Source organism: Acipenser ruthenus, unplaced genomic scaffold (assembly GCF_902713425.1).
Source record: "Acipenser ruthenus unplaced genomic scaffold, fAciRut3.2 maternal haplotype, whole genome shotgun sequence".
NCBI classification, from domain to species: domain Eukaryota; kingdom Metazoa; phylum Chordata; class Actinopteri; order Acipenseriformes; family Acipenseridae; genus Acipenser; species Acipenser ruthenus.
Window position 1 is genome coordinate 115,330 of NW_026708134.1, and position 12,319 is coordinate 127,648.

Here is a 12,319-nt window from a genome sequence, read left to right on the forward strand (position 1 = left end):
AAATAAATAAATAAATAAAGGAAAATAAAACATTTAAACTCACCGGTTGACAGGGAGTTCACGGTAAAATAAAGTGTGTTACATTTTTTAATATGGAGTTTGGTTGTTTGCGACGCTCGGGGTGTGTGTGATCGAGTCGTGACCCCGGTGCTTGTGAATGTTGTCCAGTCGTCTTGTATTTGTGTGCCTCGTTGTATTTGTGGGGTCCGATAACGTGTCTTTGTTGTGTCTGTATTGTATGTCTTTGTTGTGTCTAAAGGTTTCGTGTTTTCGCGGGGTTTGGTTTTGTGTGTAACGCGGCTGTGGGCTGTGTTGTTGTGACTCTAAACTCAACAATATGAATTCACAGCTGTGTCAAAACCGCACGGAGATATCGGAACACCCTCCACACAGTTTATTAACTTGTGGGGACATTAAACTAAAACTACAACAGATCGGAAGAGGGCTGTATTGTAAAAATATATTTACCTAATTTTAAAAAGAACTCGATACAGTCTGAAAACTTAATGAATAACGAAACTAATCTCTACATAAACATGTTATAAAGACATCGTCGGCTGTCGTGTATCTTGCTTTTTAAACGCACACATATTCACTGTGAATGTGTTTTATTGTCAGACTTTATCGTTTAAAACGCGTTCGGTCTGAAAAGCGGCCGTTATATTTGAATTGTAGGCGAGCTCGAGCGGCAGCGCGAGCCTCCTGGATCAGAAAAGCCGCGCAGCTCGAGCTGAGAGGCGGGGCTTCGGCAGCTCACTCGCACGCCGTGCGTGAGGAGAGAGGACGACAGAAAGAGGCGCGCAAAGACATTTATTATTTATATGAGAGATAAAAATGAGATTGGAGACTGCCAGTGCTTCAGAAATGTTTTCTTGACTCGTTTTGATCCTGTACAGACCTGTGTAGCGGGTTTATTTTCTATTTTTATTTTGTCCTGTGGATACTCTGTAGCTCGCCGAAACCTGACTCTACACAGGTTAGTCAGATAAAATCATCTGGTATTATAAACATATTATAAGAAATTCTATCCCTTCAATAGTAGTTAATCGTAATCGATTTTGTTTTTAATTACCACTGACTTTATTGAATTTTGTAACTGCTCTTATCTGTAATGTGATATTTTGCAACAACTGTAAGTCGCCCTGGATCAGGGCGTGTGCTAAGAAATAAATAATAATAGTAAAGCCACCCCTGCTATTCAGGCCAGATTTTGTCGCCCTCTAGAATCGCCTTTAGTAGCACTGTATTTAAATAAATAAATGCTTTTCTTTTCCAGCAGCTGCTAAACAGGATCCCGTGTGCTGCCATGGACAGTGTGAAGATGGAGTCTGTCCAGATTAAAGAGGAGTTCCTTGAACTTGTCCCCATTAGAGTGGAGTTTTTTGGGCTGGCTTCCCTCCCCATTAAACAGGAGCTCTGTGAGATGCAATGTGACAGCAGCCAGCCAGAGGTCTCTGAGATTAAAGCTGAGCACAATGAATTGGAGATCACCCAGACAGAAGAACCCCTTCCTGTGAAACAAGAAGAGGTGCTGGAAACTGTCCTTATTAAACGGGAGCCTCCTGAAGTAGAGTTTGAGCACATGGAACCAGGGAAGGAAGAATCTGAGGACTTCAAACCAAACATCCATGAGCTGGAGCCTGTACGCCTGCGAGAGTGTAGCGTGGTGCTGGAGAGAATCTGCGTGAGAGAGCAAGGCGCTGGAGAGGAAGGCTCTCCCAACAGCACGCAAGGAGGTGGAAAGGAAGACGGGCGCTCCCATTCAGAATGCAGTCTAGCAGGTGAGTGACTCCCAGTAGCTGTGACATTGTCATTCTAGATTGCGTGATATCCACAGTGTGCTTGAGAGGGAGGGAGGGAGCATGTAGGTTACGTTACTATCGGTTTGTAATTGCAACGTGTGTTGGAGGAAATAGACCTGAAACATTACAGGAGAACTTTGAAGGCAGATTTTGATCCCAGGACTCGGTTTCACCAGCATCAGTCTTTACTGACTCTGCTTTTACACATAAAGTAAAGGCTTTCAGTTTAACTTTGTGTTTTTAAGCTGGTGTAACCCAGTGCAAGCCTCACAGCTGAAATTCACATGCTTGAATCCACTCCACCACCCAGCCACGTGCCCGAAGCCTACAAGCAGTCCCTCTTACTTTCTTTACTGTTCATATTTTCCAGGTTTCAGTCCAGCAGCTAAAGCGAGGGCGGGCGATGGAGAATATCCTGACTGTGGGAAAGGTTTCACCCAGTTAGGGCATTATAAAACACAACAGCGAACTCACACAGGAAAGAAACTGCATCGCTGCTCTGACTGTGGGAAGAGTTTCAGTCAGTCCTGCAACCTTGTTTTACACCAGCGAATTCACACAGGAGAGAAACCGTATCGCTGCTCTGACTGTGGGAAGAGTTTCAGTCAGTCAGGACACCTTGTTTCACACCAGCGAATTCACACAGGAGAGAAACCGTATCACTGCTCTGACTGTGGGAAGAGGTTCAGTCACTCAGTATCCCTGAAAGCACACCAGCGAACTCACACAGAAGAAAAACCATATTGCTGCTCTGACTGTGGGAAGAGGTTCAATCAGTCAGGACACCTTGCTTCACACCAGCGAACTCACACAGGAGAGAAACTGCATCACTGCTCTGACTGTGGGAAGAGTTTCAGGTGGTCAGGACAACTTGTTTCACACCAGCGAATTCACACAGGAGAGAAACCGTATCACTGCTCTGACTGTGGGAAGAGGTTCACTCTGTCAGGACAACTTGTTTCACACCAGCGAATTCACACAGGAGAGAAACCGTATCACTGCTCTGACTGGGGGAAGAGGTTCAGTCAGTCAGGACACCTTGTTTCACACCAGCGAATTCACACAGGTGACAAGCCATATTGCTGCTCCGACTGTGGGAAGAGTTTCCGTCACTCGGTAACTCTTAGACAACACCAGCGAACTCGCACAGGACAGAAACTGTATCGCTGCTCTGACTGTGGGAAGAGTTTCTGTTTTAAACAAGGCCTTCAAAAACACCAGCAGACTTTTCACTTATAAGGGGAAAAAAACCTGTTAACCTTGCATTATAAATCCCTGTGTGTCTCAGTGTGTGAGAATGTAAGTGTGTGTGTGTGTCTCTCAGTATGTGAGAGTGTGTCTCATTGTGTGAGAGTGTGTGAGAATGTAGGTGGTAGTGTGTGTCTCTGTGTGTGAGGGTGTGTGTCTCTGTGTGAGAGGGTGTGTGTCTCTGTGTGTGAGGGTGTGTGTCTCTGTGTGAGAGGGTGTGTGTCTCTGTGTGAGAGGGTGTCTCAGTGTGTGAGAATGTAAGTGTGTGTCTCTCTCTCTCTCTCTCTCTCTCTCTCTCTCTCTCTCTCTCTCTCTCTGAGTGTGTGGTGTGGTGGAGGGGGGATCTATATATTTTTCAGAGGATTTATTTACTTTTTAATATAGATAAATAAATACCAGTGCTAAAGATGCTTTGACACAAAACCTTTTTTTTTTTTTTCAGTCCTGAGGAAATGCTACTGTGTTGTTAGTGAAACTCGATTTTGAGTCCTGTGTTTATTTGGTATTTCTGTTCAGCATTAATGCTGATTAGTGTGTGGTTTGAACATATTTAGTTTATGTGAAGGGACCAGCAAAAAGCATTCATTTTCTGAGGAGTGTACGGCACGGCTTACTGCCAGTACTGCATTCATATCTGCTGCTCCCACACCCGTCACTCAGCACACTGTGTGTATTCATAAACAAAGGGCAGCTTTATTTTTCTATCCTGTTCAGAGTTTTACAGAGGGGGGGGAGTTTAGTTTGATTTATCCACTGCTGCCAATTTTCTCTGAGCCGTTTCTGCATAGAATTCCTCCTGCTATCAATTATAAGATAGCGCCAAAACCAGGCCAATATATTAACAAGGGAACCGAGTACTTTATACAAGATGACGGATCTGCTTACCCTTCAACGAACTGAAACGAGATGTGTGAATACGGGTGAGTCTGTGGTTTCATACGCAGTGCTGTGTGAGATTATTACGCTCAGACCGGGACCTTGTTAAAAAGCTGTGTTCTGAGGAAATGTGCGTGATCCGAGTCCTAATGAGACTGCAATTAAACCTGCTGTGTGCTGATTGCACGATTTGATTAATATAAAGCAGGATCCTAAACCATGCTGAAGAAAGACTGGATTGCTGCACCGCTCTGTACCAGCAGGATTTGCAAGCAATCTGCATTGCAATCCCGTTCTGCGTTGCTTGCTGTTCTCTCAGTGTTGTAAAGTATTCGTATTAAACTCTTGCATTGAGTGTATCATTCTGCAGGAACACGCTCCAGAAACTCACGCTAGGGAGCCACATGACAGAGGGAAAGCACACTTTCATTCACTGAGGTATTGTAGGAAAACAGCATCAAGTCCATTTCAGTAACGCTCCGAGGGCAGCCAGGGGCTCCTTTTATTCTTTTCTTTCTTTCTGCAGTATTATTAATGCAAATTAATGTGAATACAAGCTGCTGATCAGCTGATATCTCCTAACCTTTTCTGGATCAAATAAATAAATAAATACAAATTTAAAAAGCAGATTTATTTTAAGTATGTTATTAAATAAATAGATTTGTATTAGTTTTGTGTGTGTTGTCAGAAGAAATTGTTTTAGGAGAAGGAATTTAATCCCGTATTCAGGACATGCAATAATAACAGACTTCATTGAGGGGAGCTCTGAACCCCAGGACTGGGTGCAGCAGCAGCAGCAGGGCTAGTGTGAGTTTGTAAACCTGCTCAAACTCCTGGCTCCTGATCATTTCAATATTAATAATAATAACAGACTTCATTGAGGGGAGCTCTGAACCCCAGGACTGGGTGCAGCAGCAGCAGCAGGGCTAGTGTGAGTTTGTAACCCTGCTCAAACTCCTGGCTCCTGATCATTTCAATATTAATAATAATATTAGGCTTCATTGAGGGGAGCTCTGAACCCCAGGACTGGGTGCATCAGGGTTAGCAGATGCTTCTAAGCCTGGCTAAAGCCTATACAAGGGAGGGGGTAATTTGGCTGTGATTTGCCCCTGGGGGGGAATACAGACCAGGGAGGTAAATCTGTTTCAAATGATATTGTGACACACTACTGAGTGATGATGATGATTATGATGATGACTATTATTATTATGATTATGTTTTTTTACGGATCTCATTTAAGGAGATATGTTCTGAATTGTTTAATTGAGGTTTTAAACCTGCTTTCTTCTCTACATGATGTACTTGTGATGTAAACCCGAGTGACGTGGTTATTTCGCTCGTGTGGGAACATGCAGGAATCTACACAAACACATTAAAAATAAAGACCACGTGACCGGATATCAGGCAGCTGGAGGATCGTTTCTGTCGGTTTTTAAAAACATGTTTGCGAAACCGATTCAAACACGTGTGCAGTCTGAGTGAAGCTACACTGACAAAGACACTCGAGTCGATCAGCTGATCGAAAAAGTAAACAAACAAAAACTATACTAGACACACACAGGAAGAGGATCTGCTTGGCACGCGTTATAAACACTTACAAAAAAAAGTGTTGTGTGTCCAGCACGGTCCAGCACAAGCATTGAACTCCAAATGCAAACATACAGACAGACCGCCGCTGGGATTGTTCAAACAAGAACATAAGAGAATAAGAAAGTTTACAAACGAGAGGAGGCCCCATTCAGCCCATCTTGCTCGTTTGGTTGTTAGTAGCTTATTGATCCCAGAAACTCATCAAGCAGCTTCTTGAAGGATCCCAGGGTGTCAGCTTCAACAACATTACTGAGGAGTTGGTTCCAGACCCTCACAATTCTCTGTGTAAAAAAGTGCCTCCTATTTTCTGTTCTGAATGCCCCTGTATCTAATCTCCACTTGTGACCCCCTGGTCCTTGTTACTTTTTCAGGTCAAAGAAGTCCCCTGGGTCGACATTGTCTATACCATTTAGGTTTTTGAATGTTTGAATCAGATCACCGCGTAGTCTTCTTTGTTCAAGACTGAATAGATTATTTTAGCCTGTCTGCATACGACATGCCTTTTAAACCCGGGATAATTCTGGTTTCTCTTCTTTGCGCTCTTTCTAGAGCAGCAATATTCTTTTTTGTAACGAGGTGACCAGAACTGAAATAAAGGCACGACTCCTACAGATCAAATGGGGGCTCAAAAGACAGAGAAAGAGCGCCCCCTGCAGTCTGTAGCAGCTTTATAGCAAGGAGACCGAGTCCATGCACACGCGGAAGCGGAATGCAAACGTGTCATGTGACCGCGGGTCAGGTGATAAGAAGGGATGCAGTGACGTAATAAACAGGGAAGTACGGTTTTTAAAGACACGTGGTCTTTTTTTTTTTCAAAGAGAACAACATCAACATCAACAGCCAGAAGTAGAAAAAGAAAAATACTTACATGCACCAGGTGACGTTAAAAAAAAAAAAAAAGTAAGTTGCATGTTTATTTCAGTTTGGTTGTTTGTGAAGCTCGGGTGTGGCAGACCCAGACTTTGTGAAATGAACACGGCATGGCCGCATCAACAAGACCGATGCAATTTCCTTTCAGCTCAGAGCTGAGACAGAAAAGCCTCTTCCTGCTGCTGTATTCCTGTGAGCCGCGGTGTTTTCAGCTCGGTCAATGCTTTCTGTACCAGCACAGGTATCTGATGCTCTCGCTATAGCGATACTTACAGTCACACCAGAGGCTTTTCAGCACCATCCCTTATTAAATATAAGCAATGAATGGGCGTTTCCGCTGGTATAGCCGGTTTGTACTAGCGCAGGCATGCGACAAAAAACGACCTGAAGTCGATATAGACGTAGTAATCAATATATTGTAGCGATGTGTGCTGCGTGTTGTGTTTTGTCTCACCTGAGCGCAGGTGTGGGGTGCAGGGGAGCGTGATCGAGTCGTGACCCCGGTGCTTGTGAATGTTGTCCAGTCGTCTTGTATTGTTGTGCCTCGTTGTATTTGTGGGGTCCGATAACGTGTCTTTGTTGTGTCTGTATTGTATGTCTTTGTTGTGTCTAAAGGTTTCGTGTTTTCGCGGGGTTTGGTTTTGTGTGTAACGCGGCTGTGGGCTGTGTTGTTGTGACTCTAAACTCAACAATATGAATTCACAGCTGTCCCAAAACCGCACGGAGATATCGGAACACCCTCCACACAGTTTATTAACTTGTGGGGACATTAAACTAAAACTACAACAGATCGGAAGAGGGCTGTATTGTAAAAAGATCTACACCTAGTTTTAAAAAGAACTCGATACAGTTTGAAAACTTAATGAATAACTAAACTAATCTCTACATAAACATGTTATAAAGGCATCGTCGGCTGTCGTGTATCTTGCTTTTTAAACGCACACATATTCACTGTGAATGTGTTTTATTGTCAGACTTTATCGTTTAAAACGCGTTCGGTCTGAAAAGCGGCCGTTATATTTGAATTGTAGGCGAGCTCGAGCGGCAGCGCGAGCCTCCTGGATCAGAGAAGCCGCGCAGCTCGAGCTGAGAGGCGGGGCTTCGGCAGCTCACTCGCACGCCGTGCGTGAGGAGAGAGGACGACAGAAAGAGGCGCGCAAAGACATTTATTATTTATATGAGAGATAAAAATGAGATTGGAGACTGCCAGTGCTTCAGAAATGTTTTCTTGACTCGTTTTGATCCTGTACAGACCTGCGTAGCGGCTTTATTTTCTATTTTTATTTTGTCTTGTGGATACGCTGTAGATCGACGCTGCGTCCTTTCAAAGCCTCTTCCCAGCCAGAGACGCCAACTTCAACTCGACAACTTTCATCCTTCATTCTTCAAACCGGACTCTACAGGTTAGACAGATTCAATCTATGCTATTACATATTGTATTTACATATTGTTTTGATCCTGTACAGGCCTGCGTAGCGGCTTTATTTTCTATTTTTATTTTGTCCTGTGGATACGCTGTAGCTCGCAGAAACCGGACTCTACACAGGTTAGTCAGATAAAATCATCTGGTATTATAAACATATTATATCCCTTCAATAGTTGTTAATCGTAATCGATTTTGTTCTTACTTAACACTGACTTTATTGAATTTTATACCTGCTCTTATCTGTAATGTGATATTTTATAGCAACTGTAAGTCGCCCTGGATCAGGGCGTGTGCTAAGAAATAAATAATAATAGTAAAGCCACCCCTGCTATTCAGGCCAGATTTTGTCGCCCTCTAGAATCGCCTTTAGTAGCACTGCATTGAAATAAATAAATGCTTTTCTTTTCCAGCAGCTGCTCAACAGAATCCCGTGTGCTGCCATGGACAGTGTGAAGATGGAGTCTGTCCAGATTAAAGAGGAGTTCCCTGAACTTGAACTTGTCCCCATTAGAGTGGAGTTCTCTGGGCTGGCTTCCCTCCCCATTAAACAGGAGCTCTGTGAGATGCAATGTGACAGCAGCCAGCCAGAGGTCTCTGAGATTAAAGCTGAGCACAATGAATTGGAGATCACCCAGACAGAAGAACCCCTTCCTGTGAAACAAGAAGAGGTGCTGGAAACTGTCCTTATTAAACGGGAGCCCCCTGAAGTAGAGTTTGAGCACATGGAACCAGGGAAGGAAGAATCGGAGGACTTCAAACCAAACATCCCTGAGCTGGAGCCTGTACGCCTGCGGGAGTGTAGCGTGGTGCTGGAGAGAATCTGCATGAGAGAGCAAGGCGCTGGAGAGGAAGGCTCTCCCAACAGCACGCAAGGAGGTGGAAAGGAAGACGGGCGCTCCCATTCAGAATGCAGTCTAGCAGGTGAGTGACTCCCAGTAGCTGTGACATTGTCATTCTAGATTACGTGAGAACTTTGAAGGCAGATTTTGATCCCAGGACTCGGTTTCACCAGCATCAGTCTTTACTGACTGATTTTACACATGAAGTAAAGGCTTTAAGTTTAACTTTGTGTTTTTAAGCTGGTGTAACCCAGTGCAAGCCTCACAGCTGAAATTCACATGCTTTAATCCACTCCACCACCCAGCCACATGCCCGAAGCCTACAAGCTACCTCTCTTACTTTATTTACTGTTAATATTTTCCAGATTCCAGTCCAGCAGCAAAAGCGAGGGCGGGCGATGGAGAATATCCTGACTGTGGGAAAGGTTTCATCCAGTTAGGGCATTTTAAAACACACCAGCAAACTCACACAGGAGAGAAACCGTATCGCTGCTCTGACTGTGGGAAGAGTTTCAGTCAGTCCTGCAACCTTGTTACACACCAGCGAATTCACACAGGAGAGAAACCGTATCGCTGCTCTGACTGTGGGAAGAGTTTCAGTCAGTCCTGCAACCTTCTTTTACACCAGAGAACTCACACAGGAGAGAAACCGTATCGCTGCTCTGACTGTGGGAAGAGTTTCAGTCAGTCAGGAGACCTGAAAACACACCAGCGAACTCACACAGGAGAGAAACCGTATCGCTGCTCTGACTGTGGGAAGAGTTTCAGTCAGTCAGGACACCTTGTTTCACACCAGCGAACTCACACAGGAGAGAAACCGTATCGCTGCTCTGACTGTGGGAAGAGTTTCAGTCAGTCAGGACACCTTGAAATACACCAGCGATCTCACACAGGAGAGAAACCGTATCGCTGCTCTGACTGTGGGAAGAGTTTCACTCGGTCAGACAGCCTTGAAACACACCAGCAAACTCACACAGGAGAGAAACCGTATCGCTGCTCTGACTGTGGGAAGAGTTTCAGTCAGTCAGGAGACCTGAAAACACACCAGCGAACTCACACAGGAGAGAAACCGTATCGGTGCTCTGACTGTGGGAAGAGTTTCAGTCAGTCAGGACACCTTGTTTCACACCAGCGAACTCACACAGGAGAGAAACCATATCAGTGCTCTGACTGTGGGAAGAGTTTCAGTCACTCAATATCCCTGAAAGCACACCAGCGAACTCACACAGGAGAGAAACCGTATCGCTGCTCTGACTGTGGGAAGAGTTTCAGTCAGTCAGGACACCTTGTTTCACACCAGCGAACTCATAGAGGAGAGAAACCGTATCGCTGCTCTGACTGTGGGAAGAGTTTCAGTAGGGTAGACCACCTTGTTTCACACCAGCGAACTCACACAGGAGAGAAACCGTATCGCTGCTCTGACTGTGGGAAGAGTTTCAGTCACTCACACAGCCTTGTTTCACACCAGCGAACTCACACAGGAGAGTAACTGTATTGCTGCTCTGACTGTGGGAAGAGTTTCAGTCAGTCAGACAGCCTTGAAACACACCAGCGAAGTCACAGGAGAGAAACCATATCGCTGCTCTGATTGTGGGAAGAGGTTCAGTCAGTCAGGAGACCTGAAAAAACACCAGCGAACTCACACAGGAGAGAAACCGTATCGCTGCTCTGACTGTGGGAAGAGGTTCAGTCAGTCAGGAGACCTGAAAAAACACCGGCGAACTAACACAGGAGAGAAACCGTATCGCTGCTCTCACTGTGGGAAGAGTTTCCGTGTTAAACACAACCTTCAAAAACACCAGCGAATTCACAGAGGAGAGAAAACTTAAAGACTGTGTTCAATGGGACTTTTCACTCTTTAGGAAAGCAGAATGAACCTTGCATTATGCATCCCTGTGTGTGCTATAAATTGCAAGGCTTTGAAAGCTATATTATATATCTAGCACAGTAGTGAGTAAAGAAGGTCCAGAGTCTCTATGAAAAGTATAGGGGGCCCCGGGGCTGTATTACCACTAGGGGCCCCGGGGCTGTATTACCACTAGGGGCACCGGGGGCTGTAGTACCACTAGGGGGCCCCGGGGGCTGTATTACCACTAGGGGCACCGGGGCTGTATTACCACTAGGGGCACCGGGGGCTGTATTACCACTAGGGGGCCCCGGGGCTGTCTTACCACTAGGGGCCCCGGGGCTGTATTACCACTAGGGGGCCCCGGGGGCTGTAGTACCACTAGGGGCCCCGGGGCTGTATTACCACTAGGGGCACCGGGGGCTGTATTACCACTAGGGGGCCCCGGGGCTGTCTTACCACTAGGGGCCCCGGGGCTGTATTACCACTAGGGGGCCCTGGGGGCTGTATTACTACTAGGGGCACCGGGGCTGTCTTACCACTAGGGGGCCCCGGGGCTGTATTACCACTAGGGGCCCCGGGGCTGTATTACCACTAGGGGGCCCCGGGGGCTGTATTACCACTAGGGGCCCCGGGGCTGTCTTACCACTAGGGGGCCCTGGGGGCTGTATTACTACTAGGGGCACCGGGGCTGTCTTACCACTAGGGGGCCCTGGGGGCTGTATTACTACTAAGGGGCCCCAGGGGGCTGTATTACCACTAGGGGGCCCCGGGGCTGTATTACCACTAGGGGCCCCGGGGCTGTCTTACCACTAGGGGCACCGGGGCTGTATTACCACTAGGGCCCCCGGGGCTGTCTTACCACTAGGGGGCCCTGGGGGCTGTATTACTACTAAGGGGCCCCAGGGGGCTGTATTACCACTAGGGGGCCCCGGGGCTGTATTACCACTAGGGGGCCCCGGGGCTGTATTACCACTAGGGCCCCCGGGGCTGTCTTACCACTAGGGGGCCCTGGGGGCTGTATTACTACTAAGGGGCCCCAGGGGGCTGTATTACCACTAGGGGGCCCCGGGGCTGTATTACCACTAGGGGGCCCCGGGGGCTGTATTACCACTAGGAGGCCCTGGGGCCTGTATTACCACTAGGGGGCACCGGGGGCTGTATTACCACTAGGGGGCACCGGGGGCTGTATTACCACTAGGGGGCCCGGGGCTGTCTTACCACTAGGGGGCCCTGGGGGCTGTATTACTACTAAGGGGCCCCAGGGGGCTGTATTACCACTAGGGGGCCCAGGGGCCTGTATTTCCACTAGGGGGCACTGGGGCCTGTCTTACCACTAGGGGGCCCTGGGGGCTGTATTTCCACTAGGGGGCCCCGGGGCTGTATTACCACTAGGGGGCTCCGGGGGGCTGTATTTCCACTAGGGGGCCCCGGGGCTGTATTTCCACTAGGGGGCTCCGGGGGGCTGTATTACCACTAGGGGGCCCCGGGGGCTGTATTAATGTACTATATGTTGAACCCGTCCACTTTCCTGATAAAGATGGGTTCAGGGTTCTCTGCGTAACCCCAAATGGCTTCTACTAACTGTAAATAAAGATATAAATAAACAGTGTGACTGGTTTTTATTTTGCAGATAATACAAACAGCTTCATACTGTAAATTGGCTCAATAAAAAAATTATACTAATTGACCTTAAACTCACACAGTGCATTAAAATGCTTGTCATGCTATCAAGTGTCTTCCGGACATCATAATATTTTTTCATGTCTTTGTGCGAGCATTTCAAACATCAAGTTGTTAAGCATGTATTTTAGACTGGAGA

At 46.7% G+C, this 12,319-nt stretch overlaps 1 pseudogene; it reads left to right on the forward strand.

Annotated features, from left to right (window-relative positions):
• Window positions 1-17: 17 nt before the first annotated feature.
• LOC131729739 (zinc finger protein 271-like) lies at window positions 18-12,109 on the forward strand (annotated as a pseudogene).
• The last annotated feature ends 210 nt before the right edge of the window (window positions 12,110-12,319 follow it).